Genomic DNA, 22,579 nt, shown 5'->3' on the forward strand with positions numbered 1-22,579 from the left:
CCCTGGAGGGCCGGCTAGCAGTTTAGTCAAAGTTTATGTCCTTTTGTCATTCTCCTATCTCCACCGCAACCCCCGCCCTTTTAGTCCCTGATGGCATATGCACTATTTCAGCATACGAACCATAGCTGTGTGGGTGAGATATGGCCTTGCCCACGCAACTCTAAAATGGCATTTCTGCTTTGGAAAATGCTTTTTGCTTTTGAATGAGCGCTACCTTTTATGCAGGTTGACCATGAGAGAAAAAAAAAGACAGATATGACATTGTAAAATCTCAAACTCGTTCAGCTAAAGTATAAATCCTTTTGCTGCTCGTTTTCCATCCACCTCCTGCTTCCCCCGAGTGTGGTGGTCTCGGCTCGGCCGTCTGTCACCAGTAGATGGCACTGCAGCCAAGTTATCAGGCCGCACAGCCACCACTTTCACCTGCCATCTCTGGCTGCCAAAGAAAAAAGTGCAAATGTATTTGTTTCACCCTGGCTCTGAGGGCTTTTTCAGCCGTTGTGTTCAGAGGCCAGATGCAGTGTGTGTGACACAGAGAGAGAATATCAATAACCAATATGCTCACAGGCCAGTGGCCGACGGTTCCAAATCCTCTAAACGCACAGCAGCGATTCCCCCTTTTAAAGTCTGTCCCTATTCAAATTACACTCTTGTTGCCCTGAAAACACAAATGATCACGGCTTTGGTGATAAGCAACCAAAAACGGAGCATTTTTGTTGTCTCTCGCTCTTTGTACTCCGGTTACTCAGGTTACAGGCCATCAAAAGCAGTGCGTATATTCTTTACTATTACGTCTGCCTACCTCTGACTTATCAAAAGGCGAATAACATCAATTAGTCTTTGGAGGATAGAGTATTTTTGTATTGTTAAAGGTCTGGTGTCGAGTTCTGAAGGGAGCCATTGTCCCTTCTTGAGCTCGAGTCCTTTAGAGTGCATAAGTGTTTATTGAACTCAATAGAAAGCACCGGGACAAAGGGACCTGATATTCCTTACTCACTTGCTGCATAGTTTGTATCATAATTCCACTATAAGCTGTTGCGATCGGCACTGTGTGGGGAATTTTGGCAGCCGTTCAGTGCGGCTCTTTGAACCCTGGTTGGCCCGGTTGTATTGTGGGTTCCACCTGGTTACTCCTGAAGGCCGATATTAACCCGGACCGTAGTGTTGACTTTGAGGGTATTTGGGATTTCATGTGTGGAATTAGGAGGTTGTGTGGTGGGGTTGAGCACTGAAAGGATTGTGGTTTGACATGACATGTGAAGGCTGTTGTCCATTGTTGAGATGTGGAGCTGCAGGCTAAGATCTGGAGAGAGAGAGTGTTTGAATTTCTAAAGAGTTTGTGGAGCCAAAAATGCTCTTCAGTATATATATTTTACACCTGAAATATTGGAAATGCTCGTGCTTATCTTCTGTTGGAGCACTATAATGCAAATTAAGCATTGCGACTCATTGTAGACCAGGCAAACAGAATATAATAGGTTTTTTACACAGCTGAAAATCATCTTCATTGGTATTCTGCAGCAAATCTTTTGTCTCTATGTGTACCTGCATTGTTCGAGTTTTGATCTTGAATACACCTTGAATCAAACATGTCCATACATTTCTCTCCCAGACAGATGAGTAAGTGATATTGCAGAGTAGAGTGTGACAAAGTTCAGTCTCTTGTCCCCCTGTTGCCTCGGGCTGTATGAGCTCATGGCTGTGCAATATGGAATCAAAGAAAAGTGTTTGGTTGAACTGAGGGTGGACCCCTGTGTCACAGTGTCAGTGCTAACATCAGTAAAACACAAATACTCGTCACTCACCACTGTGTTTTGAATGGCTGTATCGCTGTAACAGGTCATGTAAAGCACACCTCTTAGTCACTGAATTTTTTAGAAGAATAGTTCAACATTTGGGGCAAATATGAGTTAGATGAGAACATCCAAACTACTCCCATATCTGTCTGTTAAATATAAAACTGGAGTCAGGATACAATTAGCTTAACTTAGCATAAAGCCTGAAATCAGAGGGAAAGAGCTAATCTGGCTCTGTACAACCAAAAAAAAAAAAAAAAGATTACTGTACCAGTGCGTCTAAAACTCACTAATTAACACATAGCTAGCTTTCTTTTGTCCATATGAAACTGGATTATCTTTGTCGCTAGGACGTAATTCAGAAAATTAATTGCGTACATTTTAGGAGACAAGGTTGCTCAGCAAAAAACGAATAGGGATTTTCCAAAGTAAAACTATTCCTTTAAAGAGCAGACTGAGGCAGCACTCGAAGTCAGCCTTTTGTGCAGTGAGATTACATACAAAGTCAATGGAAAGACTGTAAATTAGGGCAAAAGTATTGTCGCCATCTGTAGGCACCTGGAGCTCCACCTCTTGACGTCAGTACTGTGTAGAGACAGAACAAACAAGGAGAGGGTGCTGAGATTAGTGAGTAAAGCCACAGGAATATATGCTGAGTTCTTAAAATGTGTGTAAATAGAGTAATTGAGTTGGTATTTTATTGTGTAAAGTAAAAAACGGAAGGAGTAAAGCTGTGCTGCTGTGACTGAATGAAAAATAAATAGTGTTGCAGTCTTCGTTCATGCTGGTTCAGAGCCCAGAGCCTCACTTGATTCTAGCTATACATTACTATTTGCCAATTTAGCCATTAGCTGCCCTCACCAGTTAGTTAGCACAACTGTTAGCACAGTTTTTAAGGGCAAATATTCGCCAGTTGCAAAGTACTCTGGAAAACACTCCATATTCAAGCTAGTAACGCAACATGAAAATATGCTTTGTGTTCTGTGTGAACACATCACAGTAATGTCCTCTTAAATCACGTCTTAGACCGCTTTACAGTTGCATTAAAACACGTCTTGTGTCCAGATTGTATTTAGTCATTATTTTACCTGATTACATTTACACCTGATATTAATATGTGTCTCCAGTGTCCACATTGCTCTGTCCAGCTCAAACAACCGAACAATTATAGCCATTCTCATCATTTACTTCATCACTGCTTCATAAGTGGTTTGCTTGCGATATGAATTGCCTTTTCGCCTTTTTTGGAACCAAATTGAAAGCAGACACTTGGCTTCATCATGACTCAATGTAACAGGGTCAATTTTACAGCAGTAATATGTGTAACAAAGTCAAATGTACATTTGTAATATTAACTATTATATTATACAACAGTTGCTATTACCTGACATGCTTAGGCCTCCATAGTCAATATGTGGAACGTTTGATACTCAGTTTCTGTACCCCCACATTCACCTTTGGGGGTACCCCACCTATAACGGGGTGTCCCCCTCCTTACTTCTCCCCTTTTGCTGTTGTACTCCATGGGAGAGGGTGGACATTGCTATTGAAGTAATTTCCATGTTTTACCGCTGTTAAGCTGTTTATAAGTTCATTTTTCAGTATAACATGCTAACTTATTCCTGTGTCACTTAATTTGTGTAGGGGCTCGAGTTATATGGCAATAATTGACGGATTCATTTGTTTTTACCTCTTGCTGTCAGACTTGTAAGGAATAAACGGAGATCACCATCAAAGATATCCACGGTCTGAGCCTCTTCATATCAACACAAAGCAGACAACACTACAGTCCGCTGGTTACATCTATCCACGAATGTAAGCTTTCTTGCTGTTTTCTTTCTAGTAGCTTAGCTCGCTACCTCGCTGGTTTGGAACAATCACGCATAATTATGTACTTCCACCCATGTAATTGTTCTATGTGGATAGAAGACGCAATTGCATTTACATTTGTGTAACACAACGTGTCCATGACTGCCTCTAGAGGTGGTTTGGCTGATCGGATAGCAATCCATGCTCAGTGCATTTTTGATACATTTACACCTGGACATTACTGTGGTCAAGAACTATCCAATTGTAGCCAGTCACCCAAAACGCATTTTAATGCAAGGTGTATTGGAGTCTTAATCTTAGGTTACTTCTTTTGTTTCTTTTATTTACAGCACTTTGTACTCAAACAGTGAACGTAGCTCCAGACATCAGTCCTCAGAGTCTGTGTTTATGTTGCAGTTTGAGATTAAGCGTTAAGGTTCAGCATGTTTGCTCATTCTGAAGTAGTTGGTGCAGTGTATTACAACTTAATTGCAAAAATGTAGCTTCATGTTGAGTGATATTAATTCCAATGGTGTTGAAATTTGGGGTCATCAAACCAAAAATTAATGACTACACCCACTCAGCTATTTCATATTGCCCCTTTCCATTAATATCATAAATTCTGAAGCTTCCTTTCTGCCTCACCTTTCCTGATCTGTTCCTCCTTTCCTTTCCTTTCCCTCCCTCCCTCCCTCCCTCCCTCGCTCCCTCCCTCCATCTCTCTCTCTCCCTGGCGATGATTTTTTAGATCACTTCCATTAACACCGGCATGCTGAGCTCTAATTACTCACTCACTCAGCGTTCTGGGCTGCCCGCCGCTCGTTTGGGTAAGCAATGTGGCCCGTTAGCAAGATGCTTGTTAACTGAATGCACTTAATTATATAAGAAGATAATTACATGTAAACGTTGCATCTAAAAGCAGCCATCCAGCCCCGCTTGCTGATTTAATAGGCGCATGTTTAGGATCCCTGTTTTGTTTATTTTAGAGTGAGGTGATTAATTGCCTGCTCTGATGAATCTGCCGGATGTTGTCTCCATTGTGGCACAGGCACAATCGCACAAGGTTTATGAGTGCATGTTTATTTGCCTTTGTGGATGAAATGTGCTGAACTTAGCCCACAATTTTAACTGATATTCAAGTCTTTTATCCTGAGCTGGTGATGACTAATTTCATGTTAACACACTGCTAAGAATGGTGAAAATAGTCACTTGAATTCTCAGTGGACAGACGAAGCAGAAGCAGAACCTGCATCTCCCTGCTTCTGTCCGCAAAAACAAGAAAGGGGGAAAAAAAGGAGCATGACAATGACTCATTTATCAATATTCTATGATCCAGGGCAAATGATGCGGCTCTAAGCTGAATTTCATTCAAGCTCCTGTCAAATGAAAGATTATTTAGTGTGTTTTAAGAAGGTGGAGTGCATGGTGGAGATAGGGGTCAGAGTTGGAGGGCTCCCCAGGGAGGTCCTGAGGGTCTCGGGGACATCAGTCGTCCATTATGAGCTAATCAGGAGGGGGAGTGTGTCTGTGTGTGTGAGAGACCATGTGTGTCCATGTATGTATTGAGAAGGGGGAGGAAAGGACGGAGAGAAAGAGAGCCGCCACGTGTTGTGTGTATAATGTGTGTATGCTATGCTTGAGTCCATGTGGTGGCAGGTGTGTGTGTGTGTGTTGGGGGGAGAAGAGGTCTTGCTTGCATCTCTTAATCTCCTAAAGCAGCAGAAGGCAGGATCCCCCAGGACGTTATCCACGAGGGCTCTAGGCCCTCATGAACATGGGACAGACACCTCCAGCCTCCAGATGCTTGCAGTTCGATACAGTCCCCAAGACTGACATCCACCCATACTCTCACAGGGCTCTTTGCACTGCCCAGGGGACCTGCTGTGTTAAGAACATGATATGGTATTTACAAAAAAATATTTGTAAATGGGGGTCTTTTGGCTGTCCGTAATGGCCTCGTCCATGCTGCTGTTTTTCCCACCCTGCCATCTTTGGCTGGAAATGCAAACCAGGGGGGGATAAATGTCAGGAGATGTATGCCCCAGACGCCTGGCCCGGACTGCTACTGTCTCATCCAGTCAGCCGACACGTCCACTTCGCGACTTTAAATCACTCAACTAGAGACAAGCTAACAGCTCCTTCACTTACCGCCACAGAAATGAAATCCCCAAGAACTTTGATGAGTGAAAGTGCATCGAAAACATTAAGTCATATTTCATTTCAGGCAGCTCCTTGGAGCAGTGCGGCAGCGGATGTGAGGCTGTGAAATTTCCAGTAAAAAGTGTAACTTTTTTTTTTTTTTTTTTTTTTGAACAAGCACTTTCAGATAATAAATTGATGTTTCGATTAGATGGGCTTTATTCGCGACCACTCAGGAAACAAATACACCACAAGAAACAAAATATTGAAAGGGAAAACTCAACAGAAAACCTCCATTGATTTTCTTTTTTCTTTCATAGAATGAGGGGAAAAAGCCCATGGCTATGATGCACTAAAAGGACTAATAGAGCTGCATATGATAAACTGATATGCCCTGTTTGTGTTACTGTAGTTTAAAGTGTCATAGCTGGTAAACCCGGAAATCTTCCAGGTTCAGTCGATTATGATTTCCCAATATTCAGGGCTGTCGGTTGAGAAATCAAAATTGGTGTCGAGCCCGATTCAGTTGAGACTTTAATAAGACAGGAATGCAACAAGCACAGGCAGAAGTATCAAATCATGATGACTGGGAAGCCATTTTTTAAGATTACTTGAAAAGATAACGCGCTTTATTCCCGAGAACACTTAATTATACTGCTTGTTTGCAGTGTTCATTTGGAGGATACATGGATTGGTAGCCTGTAAGTAGAGGCAGCTCAGGGAGGATTGGGTGTATCAGAGACACCTGATCTTTCCCCAGGCGCACTTTTACAGCCTCTGAAATGAGACGCATCTTTGATTTGCTCGCCCTGTAAACAGACAGAGACATGAAGGAGCTCTGGTCTCAAGCCTTGCTCCGAGCTGCCAAAGATTCACCGCTTGAAAAATGGACACAGTCACCCTCCTGACGCTGACACATTTTTTGTTTTACGCTACACTGCCATATTAGATTGCTAATGAAATCCTGGTTTTGCCAGTGTTGCTGTAATTGAAGCTTTGTAAAAACACTCATTATTATTGAGAGGATGTATTCATAACTGCCGGCTGGGATCATGACTAATAAGTTATCAACAACGCTCAGACATTCTTGTAGTTCCTCTGTCACGATGACAAGTTTTTTTCCTCAAAGGTTTCAAAACACACACACACACACACACACACACTCATACAGACACTAAAGATTCTTGTTGTTTGGGTTCCCTCATCCCCTGGGGCCTTCTCTTGGCCTGTCAACAAGAGGGCCACGACAGGTCCGTGAACAGGCTGACAGCCTTTTGCTGGGGGCTGCTCGCTCACCAGTGGAAGTCTCATTAGATTGTACAACATATTCAGAGGAAAGATAAAATAGCTATGGGAAAATAGTTAGCTTTAGATGGGGTGATAGGGAAGTGTCAAGGGTATGTTGTAATCGTGAAAGGTTACAGATTTGTTGTCTGAGTGCGGGATCTAATAACTTCTGTCACAGTTGGTGCCTTGAGCACACAGAACAGGTTTTGCGGTGTAAACGAGATGTCACACACAATACAGCTTTGTAACGACTGCTTAGTACTGTCATGGTGTGTCAACAACTTAAAAAAATATACATAAACACTTCAAAATATCCCACGATAAAGTTAATTATTTAGTGTTTGTCATTTGCGTTGATTACTCCAAGTGTGCAGGCGAAAGTAGGAGTTATTATTTCATTATTGACCACTAATGTAACCCCACTGATAATAAATAGCAATGTATAAGTGAGCTTAAAGAGATTAATATTGCAGTTAATTTATAACAAAGAAGCAGGCTAGCTGCAGTTAATTAATATTAATTAACATAATTAATATTAATTAATGAATTAACTATATTTAAGCATACATCTTTAGTGAAAAATAGCAGCTACACTTAGGAGTGTTAAAAAAATCTGGGTGAGGATTTCTGGCACAACCACCTACTTCTAAGGTGCATAAAGGAGGGTAACAAGTCTAAAGAGGTCCTGCAACACTTGAAGTATATAGACCAATTTAATTGCAAGACCAACATGTTTTAGCTTCATGGATGTCTGATGAAGGCTACAACCTGAGTTTTGACCTCTTTCTACTGCTTAATTTTGGAAGCATTAGGCCTCTTTCAGGCTGCAACTGACCATTATTGTCATTATTGATTAGTATGTTCATTATTTTCTTGATCAGTTGATTCATTATTGGTCTATAAATTGTCAGAAAATGGTGAAAAATATCGATCAGTGTTTCCTAAAGGCCAAGATAACATCCTCAAAAGTCTTGTTTTGTCCACACCCCAAAAACATTTAGTTTACTCTCACACAGGAGTAAATAAACCCGACAATATTCACATTTAAGAAGCTTGAATGCTCCTCCACATACTGTACTTAAGTCCCTGATGGTTGACATGTTAGGATCGTTCTTAAGGAGTGGAAGGCTATCAGTGCTCCTGGTTTCTTTAGATGGCTAAGGGAACTAGTCTCGGGGATTCACCTTGAGAGACTTCGATGCGATAAACTGAGTTTGCAGGATACATTTGAGAGTATTTGTGGCCCAGTATCTAATAATATCACCATCTAATAGCCTGGCTTTTTGGTTTGTCCTGTTTTTGTTTTTTGTGCTTTTGTTTTTCATGTGGGTTGAGTATGTTTGTTAGTCTGTTTGTATTTGTCACCTTTGATGAAAATTAAATATAACAAGAAAATGAAGCTGGAATCAGAGAGATTTAACTTTTATTTTCCACTCAAGCTGATTATTCGATTATAAAATTAGCTGGCGTTAAACATAATAGTTGACAAGTAAAGGACTGTACATTGTAACTCATGCATAATTATAATACTCATGTTTGCTGTAAAACATATCAGCCTTTCTTAACCAGCTGTAATATAGTCTTGTTATTTTAATCATCATATTGTTTCTCGAAACCAGTTTTTATTTGCAGTCAGTAGTTTAACTGACCACCAAACACAGCCGATATTTGAATGAAGCCGTTTATGTAGCTCAGGAGGGAGAGCAGGTCGTCCACTAATAGGAAGATTGGCAGTGCTCCTCAAGCCCAAGTATCCTTGGGCAAGATACTGAACCCCAGATTTTGTTAGGTGTGTGTGAATGGGTGAATATCAGTGTCGTGTAAAAGCATTTTGAGTGGTCAGAAGACTAGAAAGTCCATTTACCACCATTTTTGTTAGTATACATCATGCAGAGTTAAATGTGTCTTTTTTACCTGGTGTGTGTGTCTGTTTTTGTGTGCCACCATGAGCTCTAAACAGACAGTTTATCACATTAATGCCATGCCACCGCTTGTTTATCTAGACTGATGAATCATGACTTAATTGGCTGTAATGAGCTCAGTTGTTTTTAATAAACTATTCCTGGCAAAGTGAGTGAGCGGAGCGGCGGGAGTTTCAGGACAGAGTGGTGTGCGTTGAAAAAATCCTGTTGATGTTTTTAATTAAAACGCATCATGATATTTAGTGAAGTAGAAGGCCAGCTATGCATTTTCCTCCCTTAAAGTAAGGTTTTACATCTTTATATATGAATTTGCCGTGTGAGTAAAAGAGAGAAATGTCAGTTCCGCCCCGTGATTTTGGTCCGCTGTGACCTTTCCTGTTGTGGGCTGAGTCAGGAAGGAGGATGGAGGGATGGTGAGTGTTGCTCCTCCTCCAGACAGTCTGCCTCCACTCTGTGAACATGAAGCGGTGCGGTCGGCTAATGTGGCCGGGGAGAGAGCAGCGGAGCTAAGATGTCATGTCTGTCTGTTGGCTAACAATTAAATGTGGCACCTCAAGCAGATCAATTTGACTTTGAGGCTTCAGGTTTTAACTCCTCACTCATCCCTCACTCACTTTTTTTCTCCCCTGCTCCCCTCTCTTCCTCTCTGCTGCAGTTGTTTTTCATCCTCCCTTTTGGCACAGTAACACCTCTTATGCACTATGTGCTTTACCATCTTTTCACCTTTTGTTTTTTCTTGTATTCTCCCTTAATTAGACCTATTATCTGTCTGCTTTTTAACAGTCAGCTGAAAAGTCAGAACTTAAACAGCAACAGAGTCAGAATAGAAACAGAGCTAAAAAAGCCGAAAACGGCACACGCGCCAGACAGACTCCTACTCCAGGACGGAGACGAGCGACGCTGCGGGGAAACACAACACCAGCACAAACCAGCACTTGAAATATCAACGCTCCAGCCTTCTAATTAAAGCCAAGACTAATGGGCCCTAATTGCATCGCTAAAATGTACCAGTTCTCTTCTCTCTAGTGTAACTTGACTACACTTCTCCCCATATGGATTAATGGGGACCGGAGCTGCAAACTAAAAAGCAGTTAATTTATCGGAAGATCTGTTAGGGAGGATGAAAAGGGGGGAAGGAGGAGAAAAACAGCAGAGGAGGAGGAGGAGGAGGGGAGGGGTTGGCAGAGAAAGAGAAGTACATTATCAGCCTCTTGTTATTGAAAATGCATTGCATATCTGTCTCCAGAGGTTTGCATTTGGATTAAGCTTGTTAATTTTACTTATTCTTCACTCTGGCTGGTACCCAAACCAGTTTACCGTGTTGTAAAGGAAGACAGGCTTACAGGACAACAGTTACATTAACTACTTGTGCTTTTAATTATATAACGAGAGTGGTTACTTAGTGGAGAGAAAGGGGAGACAAGGGGCCGGGGAAATGGTGGGAAAGGAGGGGATGGAGGGGCTTGTTGATGGTGTAGATATGATGCCGGGCTTTAAAATGTTTCTGCTTCTTTTGTGTGGCTTCTTTTGTTTATCAAGGTAAAAAGAAAGAAGGCTGGAGCCATTTTCTGTGGTGAGCGAGACAAAATGTACTCAATAAGACTACAATATACGTGTTTAAATTACTCTTTCCCCCAGGTGGAAAACCATTAAGCTTGGTGCACCAATCTGTTTTTTTCTCTCCGTCTGTCCACCATCCTGATCTTCCTTTGTTGTTGGTTTACTCTTCATAATAGCTTTTTATCATATCTTGCTATTAATCCATTAGAGGGTGATATTCGTTTGGGGTAATTTCAGTGCACATTTCAGGCAGAGGGAGGCATGAGCAAGAAGCTTCTGCACCGCATTTAAACTAATGCGCCTTCAATTCTGATGTGATACCCATTACAATGCCACACACAGGCCGGCATATTGAGAAATGTGTTTTTAATATTGGCCTTGTTAACATGCCAGTTGACTGAATAAAAAAAAGAAGAGAAAGAATGGTGAAAGCACTCTCTGCATGGATCTTCCGCATTCACACTTCATTACTTTTGTCCAAGCAGAGAAAAATAAGTCGAAATTGAGAGTGGTCTTTGGATTTGAAAAGTAATTTGCTTGCAGTGGTATAAGATCTGTACTTTTGAGGGCTTCAGTGAGTTTTGCTGCAGCAACGACTTGTGCGACGTATAATCTGGTCGCTTATTGTTGGATTACAGATTGTGGCGTCTCCAGTGTCACATAATTAAACAACAAAATACCTTGTTTGCACGTTCTGATGCACAAAACAGTTTAGGGCAGCATTGTGGTTTGGATTAACGTGTTACTTTGTTAAGGTTCAGGGACCTTTGTCACCATGGTTAAAATAATAACTGTTTGGTTAAGGGTACGTCGGGGCTGTGCACAGAAAATTCGGGGGGCAGGTGCGTGACGTGGATGCTGCTCCACAGGGTGCTTCACTTGCATGTGTTAACGTTGGTAGCTGTGACAAGGGGGTCAAAGAGAGATGGACAGGGGGTCATGCAGTCTCACAGAATTGACCCTTCGCTAAGCCCTGCCCTTGTGTGATCATCCAACAAGTTGTCGGAGTAAGCATGGAGTAACACTGTAACTAACTGCACTCCCTGAAGAAATATTATCATATTTTTGGAGAAATGAAACAGTGATTCCAGAGAGAAGCAGACAGAGGGGTCTACAGTCTGTGTTTGAAGGCCGGGGCAGGGATTTCTGGGGGAAGTCAAACAACTTTCATCTTCGCACAATGCAATGACGCACAACTGGTTGAATATCAGCACAGACCAACCCTGCTGTACAGGAACCAGTGAAGGGAAGCAGGGAAACTTTGCTGATATTCAACCAGCTGTGTGTCATCACATTGTAGATCCCTGCTTGTCTGGCGGCAGAGGTCTGTGAGTTGGCAGCAGCATGAGGGCTCCCTGCTTACTCTGATAGCTTGACAAACTATCACAAAGGGGCGGGGCTTAGCGAAAGGTCAATTATCATCTAATTTCTGCGTGCAGTTTTTTTAGTGGCGTACTAGTGGGTGTAGTTTGGTAGAAAGAAAATAGTTCCTACATGAAACTACTCACAACAAGGTCAGTGGATTATCTTGAGAGACTGGGTCATGATGTCTGGAAAGAGACTTTCAAATATATTCTTTTGCCACTTTGAGCACCACAAGCCATCTAGTTCCATTATATCAATCTAGATTGATAAATAGCACTACAGGTAACAGGATTTTGGGGTAACCTGTTCCTTTTAAGATGCTAGTTTCTGAAACTGTATGCTATCACCAGCATTGCAATACCAGCAAATCATTAACTTCTCACTATGTTACTGCTAAAATCCTGATTTTATTTTAATCATGATTGAAATTCTTTGAGTGAAATGTAAAGGTTTGGTTACACAGTGGCTGTACTATCTGAGTATCTCCAGCTGTGATTGTAGTCAATTGACAGTTTGACTCTGTCCTTCCGCCTGACCAAACCTTTTATCTTTAATTGTGCTCACATTGGACTTCCAATCAGACCAATTTTGCCTTTAGCAATAGCTCAATCTGGCTAATTGGTTTCGGCATTTTTTTAAATTGTAAGGTATTGATTACGCGAGGTCATCTCTGTTTCACAAATAGGAGAGTCTGCCTTGCTTTTGTTTGGAAACTTGTGTAGCTCTCACCCATTCAGATTTGTGAGAGGAGAACAGTAGTTCTGCTCATTAGCCCACAGACCAGCTGGGTAGTGATTTGCAGCCACACACATGCACACATACACACAGCTGCATGTGTGCACATAGTGAGAGTGTGTGCGGTACAAACTTACACATGATGCTATCCCTAATGCGGTTTGTGGTTAGAGCAATCGTCTCTTAGTTTTTTAATTAAACAGTCTGGTACAATGTACAACCTGGATGGGAAGAGCTGCACTTTTAACTTCCATTTATTTCAGGCCTGTGGATGTTATAGGGAGACCAATAGCAAATAAAGGGAGAATCAATGGGGCTTCATTAAAAGCAGCAGGCAGTCTTTTGCCTGGACACGGCTTAATTACAGTTTCACTGGCATTTGCTTTAATTGGGGGAAATAAAGGGAGTGAAGTGGAGTGAATGGAGGATATTAGCATATCTATCACTGGGAGAGGCCACAAGGTCCTGTCCAACCTGCGGCTGTACACGTCACCTCTAACCCTTTAGATCCGCACACACAGAATCCCACACAATATTGTGTCTTTTCTTTTTTTGCATCTTTCTCTGATACCTTACAGTAAATACACTCGGATGCACATGCACATTTACTTTTTACTGGTGTCTGGTTCTCAGACTTATCGGGATAAGGTAGTATTTCAGAAAACAGAGACAGAAACACTGCGTTTGAAAGGTATTTACAGGCAACCGGTGCTACACATCATGAAAATAGAAGCACTTTTTTTGTATCATACTTTTGGATGCAGCCTTGATCTGTACAGTGGTATATTTAGCCTGATAAAAGAGGTGGTAAGGAGACATTTAGGAGTAGTAGCACATTACAGTTTATAGGTTAGGTGCTTAATATCAACAAAATTGATATCTTGCTCAGTATTTTAAAGAAATTGTTGGTTTTGATTCATTCTTTTACAGTAAAAGATCCTTAGTCACAGCTGTCAAAACCTTCAAACCATGTTGTTGCATGTTGTGTCCAGCTCTGGCAAATGTCTTGTGTTGCTAGACGTCTATGTATGAAAGGATTACATGACAAGTGACATACTAAAGACAGCACATACAGTGAAATGGTGATTATGCTGTAAAAATGTTGGCTTGTTGATGGCCTGAAGTCAGCCAGAAGTTCAGCTGAGAGCCCTGACACACCTAGCCGAAGGTCGGCTGTTGGTCAGTGTTGAGCTGTTGGTGAGCATCTGTTGCCCTAGCTTTTGCTGTGTGTCCTGCACCATTGGCACTAGTCGGCTCCTGTCGGTGGCTTTTTGGCCAGTTCAGCAAGTTGAGCTGGCGTCAGAGCTGGCGGAGCCTGTTTGTGAATGAAATCGCTCTGATTGGCAGTTCAGCTCAAGGAGGAAAACAAACAAATGACTTAAGTCAACAGGGCGTGAGATCAAAACAAACTTGTTATATTTGGTAAGATATTTTTTGGCTATTGAGCTATTTAACATAAATGGTTTGTAAGTGTTTGTGTTATTGTTTGCTAGCATAGGGTAAATATTTGTTCTTTCAAAATTAGGCTGTGTTGTTAATATGTAAAATGGCAAACTAGTGTCTTGAATCCCTCTTGTTGGTCTTCCAGTTTCTCTTTTTGAATGACAAATACAGACTACCACTGCCTGCTGGTATGGAGAGTCTCACACAGGTGCAGAGCGTACATGCTAGTTATTGGCTGTCATCTTTGCGATGTGTTCAAGTGCAACTTTTTGGCTGCAACACAGGTGACATGTGGCAACGCAATAGTTAGCCTTTTTCACCACTGTTTTTTTTATGCTGGTTTGGTGCATCTGGGCCTCAATACTTCAGATGCCTTGAGGTTGAGAATGAACAGTAAAAGCAAGTTTGACAAAGTCATAGCTAACCCATCTCATACACCATATTAGGTCTATTTGGAATGTAAAATACATAGATACACACATTTAACTTAAGCCCAGAGAACCATATGTGATTTATAAATTAGGTCCCCATGTCTGTGTTTCATGCTGCACATTCGCACAAGATAAGAAAATACTTTATTTTACTCAAATTTACTGACATTATCCCCCAGATAAGATGCACACAGTCATTTGTAAGTCTACTGTACACAGCGCAGACTACACAGCACCTCTAGCAGTGATGTACAGTGCTTAACTCCGTTTTTGTTTTAAATGTTGCTAAAACAAACAGAGCCGTTTGTCCTACACATTGTCACATGTCATCCATCTCACCGTCATTTGAGATTTCACTGATGGATTTTAGTTTGTTCTTTCTGGAAATGGGTCTCCATGCTTGTAGCAAGATGAGCCACCTGCACCCAAAATGCTGTTATGCAGCCTCTATAACTCTTGATTGGGAAACAATCAATAAGAGAGCAAAAAAATGCAGCCGGTGTATTGATGCTGTGGAATATGAATATTAAAACCCTTTCAGATACTAGAAATATATGCATTGATAAATCAGTATCTTTGACAATGCTACCTCAGTATTTAAATAACTAATAAATGCACACTAGCTAATCTGAGACAGTAAGGGTGGAGCTGGCTGTTTCCCAAATTCATAATCAATCTTTCACAGTTTCCAACAGTGTAACAAAAATTAATAACAAGGTGGTGGTGTTGACTTTAAAATAAATTTAAAATCAATTTAACATTTCATTCTGAATGCACAGCTTTAAGTTTTTCTTTTGCTGGTGAACTAGATTGGCAAACAAGGATCCATGTTTCCTGTATGGATTTAGTTCACCGACACTGCTTGTAAAATGCCAGGCATCCTTTTCTTGTCTAGTTGGACACACAAGGGAGAGTGATAGATTCACTGTATGACACTGTGCCATTAAGAGTGGATAAGAAAGAAATGTCTTATCCACTGAAGAAGTAATAGATGTGAATCATACTAAGTGAAGCATTTTAATGACTTGTGTGTCTTTTGTTGTTACAAAATATGAGACACTGAAAACATAATTACAAAAACATTCAGTAAAAATAACTGTGGGTATCGGCTGCATGTGGATGTGATCCCCTCTCCATCCTGGCTCTGTCTTTGACAGTGACTGATAGCCAGCCAGGATCAAACCATCCTCAGCGGTGCTTCGGTGACAGGTGAGCGGAGACAGTTTGAGTCCCATTCTCTCCCTCAGCAGTTAATAACAATTTGAAAAAGGGTTCAGGGTTAATAACACAATCATTACCTGGATGAGGACGGGAGACAGCTGTAAGCATGTATGCAGATGGACTGCCGTCATTAGTCCTTGTCAAACAAGCTGAATAGGCGTGATCTGAGAGAGAGCACTTCAGATTTCAGTCATGAATGAATAACAGCTGAGAAAGGTCCAACATTCAGCTTGTTTTGAGATGAGCTTTATCACAAGACAGAGGGTGTTATTTTTTGCTCTCATTCGCACAAAGTCAAACTAGGATTTGCTCTATGACGTATTTCATCCATCTTAAAAAATTCAGCTAAAAATGGTTTAGTACAGTCTGTACATGTTGCTTCATGTGACAACAGATGTGACCGAGTGAGCACACCGCGAGGTCCTTCATTATTGAAAAGATTGATTTGTAATTTGTAGTGTTCCCATCTGTCCTGGTTACGCAAAATTATGGCTAAACCAGTTAGTAAACACTTTGCCCCATTGTCTGTTGTTTTGATAATCACCCATAATAGCATCCAGCATCAGTATGGTCTTTAAACCTGATTTAGGAGTTAATGGAATAAGAGGGAGAGGCAGTCAGTATATGCACCGGGCCTAATGTCATTAGAAATGTTTGCGGAGGCTAAATTAAATCAGTCGTAAATTGTGCTCTCAAGTAAGCCAGAAAAACCCTGCCTCGTCGAGGAGAGGAGGGGGCGGCGGGGATTCATATTTTAACCTTGCGTAGAAAATGCACTTAAACAGATTAAAATAAAATAGGGACCGTGTGGATGGATGGGAATGGTAATTGCTGGTGCTTTAATGGTTTCCTGTTAGCCAAGTCGGGCTGAAGGCAGAGCTATTTTAAAGTTGGAAACGGTGATTGAGGTCATAACTTTGCAAATCTGGTGATTAAGCCAAAGGGTGCATGTCACCAAACAGCACGTTACACATCTAATGGGGCTTTTGCTGAAAACAGATGTTTGTGGAGAGACTTTCAGAGCTCTACATGCTAAGTCGTGTTGTAGAGCAGGTGTGGGCTGGAGTGGATGGCTTTTGACCAAACAATGCAGCAGAAATGCGGACTGCGAGTGATACAGCCTGCCAAAATGTAGAAATCTGTGTGTGTGTGGAGGTGCACGTAAAGCCCACCCATGTGTGTGCCTCATTCAGTTTCCTTAATGCTGTCAGTGCAGGCACACTGTTTGTCTGCTTGCATCAGGTAGCTCATCGCACAACGCAGCCCAGACGGTAATGATAGCCGTAAATACTCTGGGAATTCCCAAACCTGGATTAAATTAAGACAGTGTCTTTCCCAAAATCTGACAAAAGGCTGGGGAAAAAAAGCACAGTGTCTTTATCATGGAGTGTAATGTGGTTACATATCATACATGATGATATTACAATGATAAAGTGCGCGGATAAATGATTTCTGGGCACTGCTGTGTGACGTATCTCCCTTTTCTGTAACATTACCTGCAGATTTCAACCCTGATGCACTGATTTTGAACTTTAATGTCGCACCACATACCTGAGATATTAAAATACCCTGACTTCACGTGAACACATTTCCTTCCTTGAGCTCCCTGCTTCTGAGACTTCGCTGGTGTGGCTTTACCTCTCTAACCCGGGTTCACTTGTAACTCGGCACTGTTGGCTCCAGGTAAAACTGCGGCCCCATGCATGCTCATGTTCAGCTATTGTGTAAATCAACAAGGAAAAGGCTGTGTGGATTGAATGGCAAACATGCAGGTGATGACACATCCCCCGGCACACACAAAGTATGTGTCATTACTCAATGCCAGTTAAATTGTCAGTCGAGCAAACTGTCTGTGATATTGCTCTGCAGCCTGTGCATACTTTGACTGTGATGCTGTCATTACATGCACCGCTTTTTAACAGGCAATCAAATCAGGAAAGGAGCCGTTAAGAAGCGTTTAAGACATTAAGTCACTGATCCAAAGATTTTGTTTGGGTGTGGAGGATGAAAATAAAGCAAAAGATTACCTGCGCTTGAAATTCTATGCACGTGGGTTCAGTTTCAGGTCCTGACCTCTTATCGCCGTATCTCCAGAGACCATTGTATTGTCCATTGGTACAATTGAAACTAAATTCAGAGAAGAAGAAAGTGACACCGCTGTCCACAAAAATCCCCTTAAATTGGGAAGCATCTTTCTGTCAACTAAAGGCTGTCTTCTTTGATTGCAACCAAATAGTTTGTGACACTTTGTTTCCTTCAGTAAACACCATCGAGAAATGTACTAATCAAAGCCTGTGAACTCTTCTTAGAAAGTTAAGAAGACCTCTTGGATGTTCGCTGTCGCTCTGTAAATTGAAACCCGGACTTGCTTGTCGGTGTGCCAGAGGTTGATGTCACTAAGTAGCACAGGGTGACAGAGACAGAGAGTACAAGTGTTGAAAAAGCAGGACAGGAGCATGTGTAGAATCACCTGTGTTGTTCCCTTTGTGTCTCATGCTGCAGGGCACATAGCTCACTGGGTCACAAGTGTGAGCTCAAACTCTTTTGTCCGATGTCTGCGCCCCGAGGGTCCCCATCTCCTGGCAGGGAAAGATATCTCAATGCACTTTTTTTTCCCTTAACACTTTATTTTACCTCCACATTGCCTCTGGCCAGGGCGCAATACGGTGGAGTGATCTTTGTAATCCTTTATACTTAAAGGATAATTCTGGTGAGATTGCCTGTTTTCCTTATTGTCGACAAATCCCAAAAGAGACCAAAACCAACAATGAATTGATCCAACTAACAAGTATTTCCTGTGTAGCCAAAGCAAGCTCATTCCTCTGTGCCAAACACTTCTACTGTTGTCCAAAAACTATTAAAACACATTAGTGAGCCACACTGTTGTACTGAGTGACATGTCCCTTTATTACCCTGAACATGGGCACAGTAGTTTGTCTTGAGTTGACCCTTTACACACCATCCTGCTGCCTTACAGAGTCTGCAGCTGAAAATAGTCCCCAACAAATACACTATTTACTGCAGAACTACAGTGCCCGGCTGTTTCAGGAATTTAATTTAATGTAAATATATATTTTTTACCATTTTTTTTAAAGATTTAAATCTTCTCCACACATTCTCACTCCCAACTCATCAAATACTGATGCATGGGCAGTGGCCCTATATGTCAAACTATGATGCTTTGGGTAATGTCCTGCGTCAGTGTGGTTGTTCAGGGGGGAACTGCCCATTGGTCCGACAGCCCATTGGTCCGACAGCCCATTGTTCCTACCATATTAAACTCATTGTTCCGAAGTCCGTTCCGAAATCATCATGATGCCCTGTGGTTAAGGTCTGGTTAGGTTTAGGCACAAAAACCACTTGGTTAGGGTCAGGAAAAGATCATGGTGTGGGTTAAAATGAAAAAGAAAGTGACAAACACATAAGCCATGAGCCTGCTCCACCTCAAGCCGGTCGCAGCGCACCATACGCCCGCCGCAAGCCGTTGAGCACCGTGGACAGTCGGACTAATGGGATGTCGAACCAATCGGCTGTCGAACCAATGACATGGACCCGTTCAGGGACGTTGTGTCAATTTACGCTTGTTACATTCATTGTATCTCTTCAAAATAATGTTCTGTTTTCACAGGGAAATGTACTGCTTGTTAAACACATATAGTCTCTTTTCAAAATGAACTCAGAATGTTGGTAAAAAAAAAAACTTTTTTAGGTTTAGGCAACAGAGGTCTGTGTTTAGGTTTTAAAAAACTTAATGGTTTGTCTGAAAATAACTATGTATAAATATACTAGCCCCCTACATTGTATTAACTCAATTAACTATTGGTTTCAAATGTGACACGAACAGCAGTCCAGCGTTGGTTTAACCCGTCCACCTCCCCTCTTGCCCACACTGTGCTGACTTTCTCTGTCTTTGTACTACGGCAGTTGCTCGGAGGGTCAAAAAAATGGCACCACCTGGTGCGTCTTATACCAGCGCTAAATGGTGCCCTCTGCGTCACATTGACACCGTACCTACAGCGTAGGCTCTGCATCACCGTAGAGCCTATGCCGTACCCTATGCCATAGTCTGACGTGCACCTCCCCAGAAATGTAACTGCAGCTGAAACCATTTCCCTTATTGGAAACAAAGCTTTTATTTTTCTCTTAATTTCACATCAATAGATTGTGCAGATAATAAAGCCTCCACAAAAATAACATTTTATGTCTTGTGTGTGATTTATCCTGACTTCATTGAAGTAGAGGAAATCTCAGCTCGTCACTAGGCTAATTTATGCAATGTAAAATGCCATAGGCATGTGCTAATAACGTTAGCATGTTGTATTTGTTTGGAAAACGTGTTTAGTGTAAGACAGTTGTTTTGTCGGTGAACTTTGAGAGTTGTAATGGAGCCAAATTTTGTATTGTTACCTTTGTTAAATGTTGCTGCTGTCCCTGGCATCATGTGAGTAGATGAAAAGTCCGCTAGCCACTAGGCTAATTCATACAATGTAAAATGCCATAGGCTTGTGCAAAAATCATTAGCATGTTGTATTTGTGGGGAAAATGTCTCCAGCAAAAGACAAATGCTTTGTCTGTGAATGCTGCGAGTTATAGTGAAGTCGATTTATGTACTTGTGTTTGAAATTGTCGCTATTAAGCCATGTTTAATGTGTGTTTAATGTGTGTTTTGAATCAACTAAACTTTACAGTACTTCACAAAAACCCCGCCACCAACTAGTGTTTTGGAGGTGTAACTGCAGAGTGACACAGACACACCACCGCGCAAGTATAAATGCTCACAATGGGGGGTAGGCTCTGAGCTGATGAAGTATTGTAGTATAAATCTCGCTTAAGACCAGGTTGGTCTTCACAACAAATGAGATGGGGGGTGACAGTCACAGACAGGCTGGAGATTTTGGAAAGTATCAAGAATTGGACGAACACATGATTGGTTTCAGGCTCCTCACAGGATTTGCTGACAATAAGAAAGAAGATCACCAACCTTATCCATTTAATATTTCTCTTTTTTGATGACCAGTAGTTAATAAAGCATTTGAATTTGCTCATGTAAAAATAATCTACAGCACAGGAAGTGCAGCAAAAGCAGCTTGTCTACAATGAAATGTAGTTATCATTTGAGTTACCACAGCTAAACAAACAAACACACAAAAGGCTCAAACTGCATTATCTAAGAATTTAATATCAAGACATCACTGTATCAAACACTGTTTATTTGTAAACTGATCTGTGGGAAGTACCTCCCAGCAAACATTATAAATGTTAATTCATGAAAACTATGCCGAAATCTAAAATTTAAAAGACTCAAAAGGGACCACAGAAAATTTGCACTTTTACATGAGGAACAGAAACAGTCTTGTCTTGGAGAAAAATCTTTTAATAGCGCAGAACAGAAGAAATCTGACTCCACAGTATGCATACAGCTGTCCACATCTAGACCCGTGCTCGGTGATGAAGAAGCAGATGTTACTTTCTAAAGAATGCCTGTGCCATCAGTTTACTGTTGCTACTGAATGACTTTCTGCTTTCAGCTTTTACACGTAGTTACACTTGGTGTACATGAGTCAAAAGTCTCTCTAAGGTGACTCATGCTTCACAAACACGTTATTCAGTAACAACAGCCCAAGCTGTGATTGAAGGCATGGGGAAATCCACAGGTAAGAGTAGTCAGCCATCTAGTTCATGTCCCTTGGAAGGGACCCAGACAATGTTTAGGCACACAGTCAACAACTCCTGTCCTTGCTTATCTTAAGAATGTAAACCTCTATAAGCAAGCGCTTCATCTGTAATTCTATTGTGAGTTGGCCGGTTGTCTCAAAGTGTCTGATTAATCTAATGTAATGCAAAACCAGCTTTGTCTGCGACACCGAATACTTGCGTTAACGCAGGCGTCTCGACTGTTGGCTTGCACTGTGCGGAATTCACTGGCAGACAGGATGGCTAGACCACACCAAAACCTGCCAGTTACATTCTTTGCGTGATTCAGACGTATCTCTTTCCACCCATTGGGACCGACTTGAGAGGTCTGATCAAAAGAGCCGTCATCCTCAAGAGCTGAGATTTGGATGTGAGGTCGGAGAAAGGAGGGACGGCGAACTTGTTGGTTGTTGTGTTGTTGTGTGTTATTATTTTCATTTGTTGGGGAAAAGAGAGATGAATGGAGAGATAAATGGATGACGGGTGGCTGGTGGGGTGGAGGAAATTCCCTTGTCTGGATGGAATTGGATGGCGAGCTTGGAGGGAGGGATGGGGGGCACCTGATGTAGAGGGTGCTGTCAGGCCCAAGACAGCGGGGTCTTTGTCTTCTCAATAATCACTTGCTGTACCTCTTCTTTCCATTCCTTCTCTCCCCACTGCCATTCTGCCTTTACTTTTCCAATTCTCTTTGCAACTTTGGCTCATTGGTCAATTGTCTTCAGTCCGCAAAAATGGAAAAGAATTATAAGTAAACCTCAAAAAGCCATCTTGATGCTATTATTTGTCATTTCAAACATACATTCAAGAAAGCCCCTTTCAGACATGCACCTCGTTACGTCAGCCATGTGCTGTTCTCATGTCTGAATGCAAGGCTGCAGAAACACAAGATTGAACATCCAGAGTGACAGATTTCATGTGCATTTTGTTCCACCCTCTAAGATGATTATTCCAGATGCGTTATCTCGATTTCCATCTCATGTGCACACAGAAAATAAAATGAGTCTAATAAACTATGAAACAATTCGAAAGAGAAGATTTTAAGTTGTTTAAGAGATTATTCTCTTATCAGATCAGCCCATGAACCCCTTGTACAACCACAGTAATAAGCTAATGAATTGTTGATATCTTCTATGGATGAACAAATGAATAGCCAGCAAATGGCTTTTCAGACAGCATG

The sequence above is a fragment of the Epinephelus moara genome, chromosome 19 (genome assembly GCF_006386435.1).
Source record: "Epinephelus moara isolate mb chromosome 19, YSFRI_EMoa_1.0, whole genome shotgun sequence".
Lineage (NCBI taxonomy): Eukaryota > Metazoa > Chordata > Actinopteri > Perciformes > Serranidae > Epinephelus > Epinephelus moara.